The sequence below is a fragment of the Chiloscyllium plagiosum genome, chromosome 6 (genome assembly GCF_004010195.1).
Source record: "Chiloscyllium plagiosum isolate BGI_BamShark_2017 chromosome 6, ASM401019v2, whole genome shotgun sequence".
Lineage (NCBI taxonomy): Eukaryota > Metazoa > Chordata > Chondrichthyes > Orectolobiformes > Hemiscylliidae > Chiloscyllium > Chiloscyllium plagiosum.
In genome coordinates, this window is record NC_057715.1 from 104711322 (window position 1) to 104726602 (window position 15281).

Below are 15281 nucleotides of genomic sequence, written 5' to 3' on the forward strand. Positions count from 1 at the left end.
ATTTTTTATATTGGATGTGTGTGTTTTGATCTGATTTGCAGGTTCACAGTCCTTTAAGAGCTAATCATTCTCTCTGTGGTTATTTATAGCCAACTGGCTAAATAGGCACTATGATCAATTGTCAAATGGGGTGATCACATGTGTGGGAAGAAAGCCACCAATTATGTTGCACCTGCAATAATACTTAAGTAGTCAACAAGCCATTGATTCAACGATGAAACATTTGTGAGTTCAGCTGCTGATGTTGTTGAGAAATAGGTAACTGAAAAGCTGGTAACTTAATATCAGAAACTGTCGTCTGTCTTTGTGCAGTTCGTAATGAAAAAATGCTTAAGCAGGAGAGAATAGCGAGATGTGGGCACATTACAACAACAGCACGAACTTGCAATTATGTAGTGAACTTAATGTTAGAAAATGCCCCAGGGCACTGCATAGATCCAAGTCTCAAACTAAACTTTATGCCAAATTACATGAGGAACAGTTAGGTTTAAATAGAAATTGCTGGAAGTACTCAGAAGGTCTGGTAGTGATTGTAGGGAGGGAAACAGAGTTAATGGCTTAGATATTCATCCGCAATCTGGATACTGGGAAATTTCCCACCTTGGGAGAAAGTGCCCACAAGTATGGAATCTTCAATGCTAGTAGGGGGGCAGGTGGCAGAAGCAACTGAGGCAATTAACTCTGGAAAGAATCTGGAGGCATCCACAGGGGCTGCCAAGGGCGGTATCTGTCTGTTCAAAAGCAGGGGCTGAAGTATTTCCGGAGGCAAATGTTCAGACATCCATTTGTCTCTTGAAACACCTGAGCCTCTTTTGACTCTGTTACCAATTCCACAATGTGTACTTATATTGGGATAAATGGTTTCAGTTGTTCTGGAGTTTGAATATTGAAACCTTAAAGGGTGCTTAACACTTCTATTGACCTGAAGTAAGAAAGATTTTTTATTTAACGTTGTGGAAACTGATCAATGGAAGACATCATTAATTTTTTTTTCTTTTCACATATTCAACTTTCACTATAGGACTCATTGCTTCTAAACGAATGAAGAGAAATGTGTGATGGGAAGAAGGAGATAGTTTGGCATGGAGGACATGAAGAGGAACTTTTGAAATTACCTTTCCAAAGGTTACACTATTCAGACTGTGATTCACAACACCTTTGACATGCCATTAACTATGACCCTTTAAAAACATAGCCTGATTCCACAAAAATTGTGGTGGGGTAGACCATTCATTTTTCTGCAATGGATAGGTTGGGAGACCCAAGTGTGGGCACATGACCTGAACCAGCCCATGCATTCCAAAAGCCCCTGTGAAAATTGGTACCTAGAGCAATGGGGTTAGGAAGTTCTAAAATGCTCCCAAGCCTTCCTGACTCAGTGAACATCCAGGCTGATCTTAAAGGTCTGCTTCCTTTCATCAGAGCTAGGAATGTAGAGTTTAAAGAAGTGAAAAAGGTAAATGGGATGAAAGTGGATGGGAAGAAGAAGTAAAGAAAAGTCTGTGGTAAAATGCAGAATAGATGAGATTTAATGACAACTGGATTCATATTACAAATTTAAAGGGAGTGGTATTAGTTCAAGAAAAGAACAAGAAAATGTGTGTAGAGGAGGTGTGAATGGTGGGGCCCTGACTGAATGCTATCCAAATGTAATGGAGGGCCATATTTATCTCTCTGCCTCCCTGTTCTTTGAGCATGAATAAGTTGGAAGTGAGATGTAAATTGATTAAATATTTTAACTATTCCCCAATATTCCCTGTAAGAAGTCACACAGTCACATTGAAGGTTCATGCATGCTGATTGGTGTGCCTATACCCTTTCCAGCATTGACTTCTGGTTCTAGAGATTACTGTTGTTCATGGACCTTGGAGGTCCACACATCAGAAAATTAAATTAGAGGGAATATAATTGAAGTCTCTCCATTATTACTGGTCAGTGGGGCTCTGCGTAGGCAGCAGATACTCCCATGGGAAAGGGATGGGAGGTTCATCTCTTGGTGGGAAGTCCACCATACTTATAGGACTCTCATTGTCATGAGTGAGGTGCCTGCTTAGATGTGACACTCACAGAGTTTTCATGGTGGCAATTGGCTAAGTACAGCATAAATTAAAGGAATCACTGGAAATGGATCTGGGAATACTGTTAAATATACAGCAGGCAGTTTAGAGGCTTCAGTGTTAACTAAGTTGTTCTCCATCCAAAGAACTCTGAATGCTTTTTCCCAATAGCTCACTCGTCCCACAATAATGATGAGCCACATTAATCCCAGAACAGGTAGTCTCCAGGTTGCAAGCGTGTTCCATTCTTGAGTTAGTTCACGAGTCAATTTGTATGAGATCGGAACATGATGCAGGTGGTAAAATAGCTAGTCGTAAGTACAGGAAATGTTCATATGTTGGATCTTCAAAATATACTCCTGTATTGCATCACATTCACAAATACGAGTGTTCATAAGTCGGACATTCATAAATTGGGACTCCTTGTACTTGAATATTTCCTTTTTGTCTTGGTAATAGGAGGTGAATACAATATTTGAGGTCTGAGCTGACTGGAATTATTATAGATCTTCAGCACCTTGGCCTCAGGTTTGAACTCTGTTAATCATTCACTACATTTTAACTTTGCTTTGACTATTAACTACTGCTCTGTACAGATAGACAATGGTAATATTTGAGTCTACTGCCATTTCTAGATACCTTGCAGCTAGTTCAACACCATTTATTAAGTAAGCATGACACCCAATTTTTATTCCACATGGAAGACTTGCACGTACCAATTCAACTCTATTTGTTCTACTTGCAAGCATTGCCTAGCTGTTTCTGTATTGTTTAAACTTACTATATTGTCTACATTTACTCCCAATTTATGCTAATTATGAATTCGATCAATTGACATGGTGTCTCTGATTTAAGGCTATTGTCTACTGCCCTTTTCTCATGTAAACATTGTCCAAAACTAACAAAATAAGTTTACATAGAATTACAAAGCATAAAGAGTCATATAGCATGGAAACAGATCCTCTAGTCCAATTTGTCCATGCTGACCAAGTTTCTCAAACTATAGCAGTACTGTTCTCCTTAATCTGGTCCATTTCCCTCTAAACCTTTCCTATTCATGTACTTATCCAAATTTCTTTTAAATGCTGTGACTATACCAGCATCTCCCACTTCCTATGGCAGCTCATTCCACATGTGAACCACCCTCTGTGTGAAAAAGTTGCCTCTCAGGTGCCTTTTAGATCTTCTTCCACTCACCTTAAAAGTATAGTACCTAGCTTTGAACTCCCCCTATGCTATGGAAAGATCTTTGCTATTCATCTTATTTATACCCCTTTTAATTATATAAACCTCTATAACGATCATCTCTCAACCTCCTACGCTCCCGTGTTAAAAGTCCCAGCCTATCCAGCCTCTCCTTATAACTCAAGCCCTCCAGTAACATCCTGGTAAATCTTTTCTGCAATTTCCAATGTAATGATATCCTTCCAATAGAAGCATGACCAGAATTGTAAGCAGTGTGCCAAAAGTGGCCTCATCAACATTCTGTACAACTGCAACATGACATCCCAACTTTTATACTCAATGATCTGAGCAATGAAGTCAAGCATGCTAAATGCATTTGGAACCACCTTGTCAACTTGTGATGCAACTTTCAAAGAACTATGTACCTGAACCCCCAGGTCTTTCTGTTCAACAACACTACCCAGGGCTTCACCATTAACTGTGTAAGTCCTGGCCTTGTTTGTTTTACCAAAATACAATACCTTGCATTTATCCAAATTAAACTTCATCTGCCACTTCTCAGCCCATTGGCCGAATTGATCAAGGTCTCTTTGTAATCTTAGATTAGCTTCTTCACTGTCAACTAAACCACCAATTTTGGTGTCATCTGCAAATGTGTGAACCATACCCCCTACATTCTCACCCAAATCATTGATATAAATGACAAACAACAGTGGACCCAGCGAATACAATACAGAATGAGGCCATTCTGCTCAACTTGCCCATGCTCTACCTGAATGTCATCCCATTTTACTTCATCTCAGTGTATCAACATTACCCTCTAATTTTTTCTCCTGCAGGTATTTATCTTACCTCTTCTTAAACACATCTATTTTCCCCTCCATTAATCCCTGTGATAGTGACTTCCATAGTTTCACCTCTCCTCACTGGGTAAAGTGGGGTTTTTTTGCAAGTGTTTTAGTACTAGTGATGGCCTTTGAGTTGTGATTTACTGCAAATCATTCCAGGCCAGAATGAAGGCCTAGAGTTAAAATAGCTGAAGCAGGGGATGAGATTCCAAGCCCCCAGACTTTACAAACACTGACCACACAACGTAGGTTCAAATTGGGAGCTTGAGTCACCGTTAGTATGCAGCTCCTTTTGTCCTATTATGTGTTATGAAAAACATTCATGATTAGCCCTTGCCAAGGCCACAACAAACAAAAATAAGTCTTTAAAAAGAGAATGGCCAATTTTCTTGGATCGATTTTGAGTCAGGAGCAATCCTCAGAAAAGAAATATATACTTGTATGTACTTAATGACTCAGCCTTGATAGTCCTTTGCAGTAAAGAATTCCACAGATTAATTGCTGTCTGAAGGAAAAATCATCTTCATAACTCTGCCTTAAATGGGTGACCCCTCAGTCTGAGAATATGCCCTTGTCCTAGATTCTCCCACAAAGGGAAACCTATCAAGGCCCTTAAGAACCTTCTATCACAGAATCACAAAATTGATATACCATGAAGGAGGCCAGTCAACCAATGGTGTCTGTACTAGCTCTATTATCCAGTGCCATTCTCCTCCCTTTTCCCCATATCCCTGCGAATCATTTCTATCCAAATGATCATCTAATATCCTCTTGAATATTTCAATTGAACCTGCCTCGACCATATTTCCAGGTGGTGCATTCCATACCATTACCACTGGCTGTGGGTCAGTTCCAACTTCTTCAATCTGTCCAATAATTGAAGTTTCTTATTCCTGGAACCATTCTTGTAAGTTGTTTCTGTATCCTATCCAATGCATTCACATCTTTCCTGTAAAATTGTGTCCTCAGCTGAACATAATATTCCAGCTGAAGTCGAACACGTGTCTTGTATATTTCAACATCACCTCTTTGTTCTTGTACTCTGTCTCTATTAATAAAGTAGAGAACACTGTATGCTTTACTTACTGCTCTCTCTACTTTTCCAGCCGCTTTCAATGATCAATGACATATGCACCTAGCTTCCTCTGTTCTACCCTCACTTTAGAAAAATAACCCCCTTTATTATTTTCTCGTTTAGCATTCGTCCAATGAAATTGCATCACCTTCTCTGCACTGAACCTCATCTGCCACCTATCCACCCACTCCGTCAACTTGTCAATGTCCCTTTTGCAGTTACATTCTGATGTGCTCACAGTTTTCAATTCTTCCAAGTTTAGTGCCAGTTGCAAACTTAAATTACCCCCAGCTCACCAAGATCTAGATCGTGAATATATGTCAGGAAAAGCAAAGCTCCCAATACTGACCCCCACTGGGAACTCAACTAGACCTTCCTATCACTCAGCCATTTTTCTATCCACGTTTTATACCATAGCCTGTAACTTTTCTTTCAAGTCTGTTTTGTGGCACTGTATTAAACATCTTCCGGAAATCCATGTGTACAACATTAACAGTGTTACCCTAATTGAGTCTTTCTGTTACCTCTTCAACAAACTCTAGCCAGTTAGCTAAACACAATTTCACCTTGAGAAATCTATGCTCTCTTCCTAATCAACCCATCTTTTTCCATGTGACTACTAGTCATATCCTGAATAATTATTCTAGAAGTTTCCTCACCATCAAAGCTAAATTAAGTGGCCTGACCTTGCAACCTTTTGTGAACAAGCCTGTGTGATTCAATAAGGTCACCTTTTATTCTTGCAAACTCCCACGAGCTGAACCTTTGAAATCCCTCCTCCCTCTATGTGAGATCAACCTGGCGAACCTTTTCTTGACTGTCTCCAATGCCCCGCAGACAAAAGGACCAAATCTCTTCCTAGTGTAGCTGCTTCTGGTTGCTTTATATCGATTTTGCAAGACCTTGCTATTTTTATACTCCATTCCTTTTGATATAAAACCAACATAAATTATTGTGATTTGTGCATGAGGGCCCCTAAATCCATCTGTGTTACAGCGTTCTGCAGTTTTTTCCAATTTAAATAATGGCTAGCTCTTCTATTCTTCCTTCTCAAGTGGATAACCTCACACTTTTCCTCTTTATATTCCACCTTCTAAGATTTTGTCCACACACCTATCAAGACTATATCCGTCTGTAGATTTTTTGTGTCATCCTGACCATAGAGTCATAGAGGTGTACAGCATGGAAACAGACCCTTCGGTCCAACCTGTCCATGCCGACCAGATATCCCAACCCAATTTAGTCACACCTGCCAGCACCCGGCCCATATCCCTCCAAACCCTTCCTATTCACATACCCTTCCAAATGCCTCTTAAATGTTGCAATTGTACCAGCCCCCACCACTTCCTCTGGCAGCTCATTCCATACATGTACCGCCCTCTGTATGAAACATTTGCCCCTTAGGTCTCTTTTATAACTTTCCCCTCTCACCCTAAACCTATGCCCTCTAGTTCTGGACTCGCCGACCCCAGGGAAAAGACTTTGCCTCTTTACCCTATCCATGCCCCTCATAATTTTGTAAACCTCTTTAAGGTCACCCCCACTTGCCGAGTCGCCTATTTTAGTGCTGTCATGAAACTTTGCAATGGTACATTCACTTCTGTCATCCAAATCATTAAATGTATTGCAAGTAACTGTGGTCCCAGCACTGATTCCCGTGGCACTCCACTAGCTACAAGTTGCCGTCTTGAAAATGCCCCTTTTACCCTAACTTTCTGTCTTCTATTAGTTAGCCAATTCTCTACCTTGCTAATATACTACTCCAAACACCTAAGGCACCTACTAAAATATCAAGAATACTCTTTTCCAATGACTGTGCCCACACAACTCAATAACTAATTTCTGGGACTTAATGAAGATTTGCATGGATTGGTCTTGATTAATTGTGTCAATGGGCTGAGGAGTGGCAGATGGAGTTTAATTTAGAGAAATGTGAGGTATTGCATCTTGATAATACAAACAAGGACAGAACTTATACAATTAATGGTATGGCCTTGGGTAGCATTGTAGAACAGAGATTTAAGTACATAATCCTTTGAAATTTGCATTGCAAGTAGAGAGGGTGGTTAAGAAGGCATTTAGCATACATACCTTCATAGCTCAGGCCTTTGAATATAGGAGTTGGGACATCATGTTGCGATTGCACAGGAGCCTCTTCTGAAGTATTGAGTGCAGTTCTGGTTGCCTTTCTATAGGAAGGATATTATTCAGTTGGAAATTGCAGAAAAGATTTATCAGGATGTTGCTAGAATGGAGGGTTTCAAGAAACACTGGGACTTTTTTCTCTGGAGCGTAGGAGATGCTCCTTATTGATGCATATAAAATCATGAGGAGCATAGATAAAGTGCATGACAAGGTTCTTTTCCCTATGGAGGGGAGTTCAAAACTAGGGGGCATATTTTTAAGATGAGACAAGAAAGAATTGAAAAGGACATGAGGGGCAACTTTGTTAAGTTCCTTAAACCTCCCCAATACTCTATCCTCATTAAGATTCTGAGTAAAACGCATCTCTTTGACAAAGCATTTGGTCGCCAATCAGAATATCTCCCAGACAGACCTCTGAACACAGGACACAGAGACTGCAATGAGGCTGAGACAGGTAACACGATGGCAGATGGCATAAAATGTGGGGATGTATGAAGTTACTAACTTTGCTTGTAAAGCAGAATGTCTGTTTTAAAAGTGTGTAATTTATAAACTTTGAAGCTGAAGGAGACTTAATTGTGTTTGTATAAGGAATGATGTGCAGATCAGCAAGCAATTAGGAGGGCAAATAGAATGTTGGCCTATATAGGGCAGTAAGGCGGCTCAGTGGTTAGCACTGCTGCTTCACAGCGCCAGGGACCTGGGTTTAATTCCAGCCTCGGGCAGCTGTCTGTGTGGAGTTTGCACATTCTCCCCATGTGTCTGCGTGGACTTCCTCCAGGTGTCCCGGTTTCCTCCCATAGTCCAAAGATGTGCAGTTTAGGTGAATTGGCCTTGCTAATTTGCCCATAGTGCTCAGGGATGTGTAGGTTAAGTGCATTAGTCAGGGGAAATGTAAAGTAATAGGGTAGGAGAATGGGTCTGAGTGGGACACTGTTCGGAGGGTTGGTGTGAACTTGTTGGGCCGAATGGCCTGTTTCCACACTGTAGGGATTCTATGATTTATTACAGGGGGATTGGAGTGCAGTAATAAAGAGGTCTTCCCACAATTCTATAAGCTTTGGTGAGACTACATTTGGAATACAATGTGCAGGTTCTCCACATTTAAGAAAAGATGTATTTAATTGGAGACATGATTGCAAAGGTTCATTAGATAGGTCCCTGAAATGAGAAGATGGCCCTATGAAAATACTGAGTAAATTGGATGAATATTCTCTGCTGTTTAGAAGCATGAGAGTTGATCTGAGTGAAACATGCAAGATTTGAGTAGACACCAAAGTTGTTCTGGGAATTGAAAAGATGAGGACACAGTCACAACGTAAGAGGGTGGTCGTTTAAGATTGAAAGGTGGAGAAATTATTTTCCTTAGAAGTTTGTAAATGGTAGGGTTTCTTTCTCTGTGTTGTGGATGTGCCAAGATTGAGTACCTTTTGCTTCTCAAGGAATCAAGGGATGTAGGGAGTTGGTAGAGAAGGGCAGTGGTCGCCCACAGTCAATATCGACAGGCCATGTGGTCTATTCCTGCTCCTTTGATTGTGTTCTTCTTCAAAACTATGTTCGATAGTGTTCTTGAGGCACTTTTCTACATTAAAAGCCCTTTGTGAATGCATTTTATTGTGACTATTTAAGCTGCGGTTTCAGAAATGATCAGCAAAAACACCTGGCAATCTTTTCGCAGTATTCAATAATTGAAGGGTTGATCTTTTGGCAGATCTAATGAGAATTCCTCTTGTTTCTGTTATATTTATAATTTGCAGAATGAATAATTTTGAACAGGCAAAGTATTTTTTGTGACCATCTCGTGGATATCAAACAGAAGGAAAAAGAGTCACTCGGTTTCTTGGTTTTCCTTTCAACTCGGACGATATCTGGGGACATGGCAGGTTAAAAATTAGGAAGCCATTGCGTGGAACCTTAAGCAATTAGTTTCTGCGTAACCTACTGCCTAAGGCAACTCTTTTATCATATTTTTCTCTACTCCACACTTTGGGCTATAAAATAAACGTCATTGGCATCATCATTGCATGTTTGACACACTTCAACCCCAATAGACCCCTACATGACATTAACTTGATGGAATGGAGCATCAAATATTGTAGAAACAAATGGTGAAGTACTTTCGGGGATAACTATACTCCACATCAGGTCTTTGATATTGCTTGTTGAAATCTTATGTATCCCATTTGTTGCTAATTGTGCACACATTAAGGTGAGGCAACAATCCTTTTGGCCTGGTTATCATTGCTATCTGCTCGATCCCTTCCCACTGCAATTCTTCATCTAAATGACCAGACAAGACTACGGTTCTGTGCCTCATCTTGAGGAGCACTTTGCTGATGATGGAACCCTCCTTTCATTTTGCCCTGGAGTTTAGCAGAAATCAGCTTCTGAAGTTTGGGCATGAGGTTTGAACTCCAGTCTCCTGACCCTGAGGAGAAGTACTTCCAATTGATCCCAACTAAGTCATCTTCTTCCTTTTCAAATAATCTTCTAATTGTCTAATGCTATGTGAAAATTATGGATACAGGGAATCTTACAGATGGAAAGAGGTGATATTTCATCAGACTGTGCCTATATGTTTCTTCATGAATAACAACTCCTTTGACCCCACTCTTCAGTACATGGCACATCCCACTTTAATACTCTATACTTCAAGTAACAATTCTTTTAAACAGGATTTCTGATATCTGCTTCCACAGTGGATTGTGGAAGAAAATTCCATATTGTAACTTTTTCTTCAGCAAATAATCTATTCCCAATACTCCTTTTTAAAAATAAATTTGGGTGCACAATAGATCCTCAAAATGTCAGAAGCAGAATAAAATATTTCCTTACAAAATTTGGATGTAACTGAAACATAACCAGAATGAAATGTTTATACTTTTCCAACTATTATTTCCTTCAATATCCATCTCTCAAAAAAAAATCTATCACCCAATTCATTTGCAACATGCCCTTTCAAAATCCTCAAATATCTAGCTTTGGGCCTCTTTTCACCACAATATCGCTGCTGACTTACTCAACTGTACCCTCACCTCCATCTTTGATGTCCTAATACCCAATAAATCCACTAGTGTCTCTCAGGTGACTCACCTTTATAAAAACATACAAAATTATGAAGGGAATACATAACATAGAAGCAGCAAGGTTGTTTCCACTGATGGATGAAACTAGACCTAGGGGGCATAGTCTCAAAATAAGGGGGAGCAGATTTAGGACTGATTTCAGGAGAAACTTCTTTACTCAAAGGGTTGTGAATTTGTGGAATTCGCAGCCCAGTAAAGCAGTTGAGGCTGCCTCATTGAGTGTTTTTAAGGCAAAGATAGATCTGAACAGTAAAGGAATTAAGGGTTATGGTGAGCGGGTGGGTAAATGGAGCTGAGTCCATGAAAAGATCAGCCATGATCTCATTGAATGGTGGACCAGGCTCCAATGGCCAGATGGCCTACTCCTGCTCCTATTTCTCATGCTCTTACATTCTTAAGGCTGTTGAAAAGATATTGTGGACAACTGGTTTAACCATTCACTGTGGAATCTGACTGGATCACCTAAAACATCACTGGGTCCTGCTTTCGTCTACTAAAATTACGCATTCTTCCAGGATCATGCTGCAATGCAAAGGCAAATTCATTTCTCTACTGCAAACTGTCTTCTTAAATGCATTCCCCCAGTTCCCTCCAGGAACATCATTCAACATCAAATTCAAAGAGCTCATGGATTTCTCTGCTACTAAGATTGAGACAGTCTGATCAGCTGCCTCTTTCCCTGAGTCAACCTGGCCAAATTTCTTTTAATGCTCTCCACTATCCTGGCCCTGAACTTGCATCTTTCCCTTGGTTCTCCTTTACATTTTCTTGGGCTTTTCATGACTCCCTCATCCAGTTCCCTTCTTCGTCATATTGTCACTATTGATCACCAAAGTGATCGCCCAGCAAATTTCCCTGACGCCATAGTTAGCTGACATTTTAAAAGCTCTCTCTCTTCAGATGTTTTTCTGCTTTCTTTTATATCTGCTATCACCATGCTTCTTCGTAAAGCACAAAACACTTGATCCCCTTGTCTTGCATACTTCCATTCCATTTACCACATCATTTGAAATAGCTTCTCCTTCTGCTCCATTATCATGTTTGTCCTTAGCCGTTTCCTATTTCTCACTTGCGTGTGGCCCTTTGGTAACATCACTTAAAGATACAGTGTTAGTTTTAACATATACACTGAAGTCACTCAGCCCCATCTCATTTGCACTTCCCTCAGCTCCTGTGCTATTGCGATATTGTCAGAATGCTTAGCTAATATTCCATATTATATAACTTTCACCAATTAAATGTTGGGAGCTAAAATTTTGCATCCCTGATCCAAACTTCATTCCTTGAACAAGTATCTTGCTCCATTCATGGCGGAAGACACGAGAACACATCTGAAAAATAGTAGAAAATCAAGAGGGAAAAGGGAGAAAAAGTGAAAGCACAAAAACAGAACAAAACATTCAGGTTGTAGGTTTGTTCGTTGAGCTGGAAGGTTCGTTTTTAGACATTTTGTCACCATATTAGGTAACATCATCATTGAACCTCCGAATGAAACACTGGTGGTGTAGCCCACTTTCTGTTTATGTGTTTGACTTTCAACAACCACATTGACTTGGATCCCATTTACCACTCCCTGTGAAAAAGAACTGGAAATGACATCACCATAGGAAATGATGTCACCACAGGGAATGACATCACCAACCCAAGAAAACTCAAATATATAAATAGAAAGCGGGCTACACCACTACAGTCATAGGGTCATAGAAATGTACAGCATGGAAACATACTCTTCGGTCCAACCCGTCCATGCCGACCAGATATCCCAACCTAATCTATCCCACTTGCCAGCACCCGGCCCATATCCCTCCAAACTCTTCCTATTCATATACCCATCCAAATGCCTCTCAAATGTTGCAGTTGTACCAGTCTCCATCACTTCCTCTGGCAGCTCATTCCATACATGTACCACACTCTGCGTGAAAAAGTTGCCCTGTCGGTCTCTTTTATATCTTTCCCCTCTCATCCTAAACTTATGCCCTCTAGTTCTGGACTCCTCAACCCCAGTGAAAAGACTTTGTCTATTTACCCTATCCATACCCCTCATAATTTTGTCACCCCTCAGCCTCTGACGCTCCAGGGAAAACAGGCTGTTCAGCCTCTCTTCGGAGGCTCACTGAAGATGTTACCTAGTATGGTGACAAAACATCTGAAAACAAACCTTCCAGCTCAGCAAGCAAACCTACAACCAGAACCTCAACCTGAGATACAAATCTTCTCAAAACTTGAGAACAAAGACTACTGAGAAAACTAATGGGATTAAAGACTGACATGATGACTTGCATCTGAGGGTCCTGAAAGAAATGGCTGCAGCCATGATGAATACCTTGATTGCAATCTTTTAAAGTTCCCTTAATTTTAGAAATCCTGTGGATTTAAAAATAAACTAGATATGTAACATCTTGAATCCAAAAAGGAGGCAAACAAAAAGCAGCAATGTATAGGCCAGGTCATTGAGAAATATTAGAAACCATTATTAAGGAGTTAGTAACAGGGTGTTTAGGAAAACACAATATGAACAGGCAGAGTCAATGTGGCTTGTGACTCAGGTAAAACTTGTTGGATAACATTATTAGAGTTTGTTCAGGATACAGTGGAGTAGAGATAGATGTAGTGGTACATCTAGATTCTTAAGAGGAATTCAATAAGCTGCTATGTGAACGATTACTACTAACAATAAGAGCTTATGATGCTGGGATGATATGTTAGCTTAAATGGAGGATGACTAACAGCTAAAAGAGAGTTAGAATACCTGGTTCATTTTCAGGTTGGCAAATTATAACAAGTGGAGTGTCACAGGTATCGACGTCCCAACCTTAACTGTGTGGTTTTAATTAATGCTGTAGGTGAAGGACCAGACTGTTTTGAGATGAAGTATGCTGATGATACAACGATAGCAAGGAAAGCAAAATGAAAACAGGAAGTCTTGGAAATGTTCAGGAAACCACGCAAAGAAAAACAGATTTAATATTCCAAATTGATAAGCTTTCATAAGAAGTGGTCTAGGTTAGAAATGCTACAGTTTTCAGCAAGGATCAGGTGGGACTTGGACAAAGGATGGTCTATGAAGGGGTGAAAGACAAAAGAGATTGAAGGAAAGAAGAGTTCATTTTCCAGGTATCACGAGTGGATTAAAAACTAGCTTCAATACATACCTATAAATATTTAGTGACTGCTTTAAAAACATTAAACAACCCAACAAAACAACCACCCCCTCTTAATCTTATGACTGGATTTAGCAGTAAACTTCCTGAAATTCCTTCAGAAGTGAAAGGAGGAGAAAGTGAGGTCTGCAGATGCTGGAGATCAAAGTTGAAACTTTATTGCTGGAACAGCACAGCAGGTCAGGCAGCATCCAGGGAAAGGAAGGGCCTGTGCCCGAAACGTCGAATCTCCTGTTCCCTGGATGCTGCCTGACCTGCTGTGCTGTTCCAGCAATAAAGTTTCAACTTCAGAAGTGAAAGTCAATCAACCAACACCTCATGTACATCCTGATGAGATCTGAATGCTAATTTTTGTGTTATAAACAGCAACAAAGACAAATGCCCTCCAAGAGAAACTTCTACACAACAGACATTTTAAGTTAGCCCTATATTGTAAGAAGATAATTTAATGGCTTTCCACTTAACCCCTGAGATGGGCCATAGATAGTTGATTATCTCCAAGGTGAACTTCTGCCTTGATGGCGATGGTTCCTCCAGCCACCACAAAGAGGTTTGATCACATGACTCCCAAAGTGTTGAACTGCTTTTAACTTTACAAATTTAAATTTGCAGCCAGTTATAGGTAAACGCTGCTTCAGAAAGCATTTGCCAATGATATAAACACCTCTAACACTGGTCAATGGAATAAAAGTGTTTGGTTTATAGAAAACAGCTAAAAATCAGTATTCGTGCTCCTTGAATGTAATTCATCTTCTTTCACTGAAACAGTAAAACCAAAATTGCATTTCAGGAATATTCCCAGAAGACTTTCATAGGAATTTTAAAGAGGAGAAACTGACGACAAACTCCTGAACTGTTGGATAACCAATCAACTGTGGCCTCAAAGGAATTCCAGGCTGCTAACTCCAGTTTTAGACTTCTGGACGTCATCTTAAAAGCAAAGACATTGATAAACTGGTATGCCTCAGCTGTTCTATGTTTAAGGTGTTACTAATCGAATAATCTCTTTTCCTATTTGATTCTTATCTCTCCTTGAGGGCTTACAGGCAGGTCTATGTTGTGACGTACCCTGTCTTCACCCCATGTTGAAGAGTGTGCAATAAATCCTACTTCTGCTGTAAGTTCACAACAGTGTTATTACAGTCATTACAAAGTCAGAGCCCACAAATTGATAAAATGGAAATCGATGCCATTAATGTTTAAAAAGGGGAAAATATCGAATTAGTTGTCCATTGGTGAGAATATGGAGAGAGATTCATTATAAAACTCGCAACTCATTTGTGACAGAACATTAAAGGGAATGGAGATGAGTCAAGGGTAGAAATAAAGAAACAAAAGTTGTGCTACGATCAAAAATGTAAGAGAAGTCGAAACATGCAAAGAATAGGAAACAAACACATGTTACAGTCTGATAGTATTGAACTCAATATTGGACTCAAAAGTTGGTAAAATGTTGAATTGAAAGATGAAGAGATGCTGTGTTTAAGCTTATGGTGAGCATTGGATCATTATAACAGGCTAAAGATTTTTAAAAATTTTCAAAATATACCTTATTCATAAATTACATAGTCACAAACACAGTTCAGTTCTGTATAGTGGTGTATAGAATCATAGAGTAATTGAGATGTATGGCACAGAAACAGACCCTTTGGTCCAACTCATCCATGCTGACCAGGTATTCTAAATTAATCTAGTCCCATTTGCCTGCACTTGGCCTGTATCCT

General features: G+C 39.9%; 1 long non-coding RNA gene across 2 annotated transcripts in view; it reads left to right on the forward strand.

Moving 5' to 3' along the window:
- Window positions 1-223: 223 nt before the first annotated feature.
- Window positions 224-15281, forward strand: part of LOC122551171 — a 31673-nt gene continuing 16615 nt past the window's right edge. For both annotated transcript variants that reach the window (XR_006312041.1, XR_006312042.1), the window contains exons 1-4: window positions 224-258; window positions 1022-1125; window positions 2517-2585; window positions 14348-14514. This is a non-coding gene — a long non-coding RNA (uncharacterized LOC122551171). The remainder of the gene's footprint in view (window positions 259-1021; window positions 1126-2516; window positions 2586-14347; window positions 14515-15281) is intronic.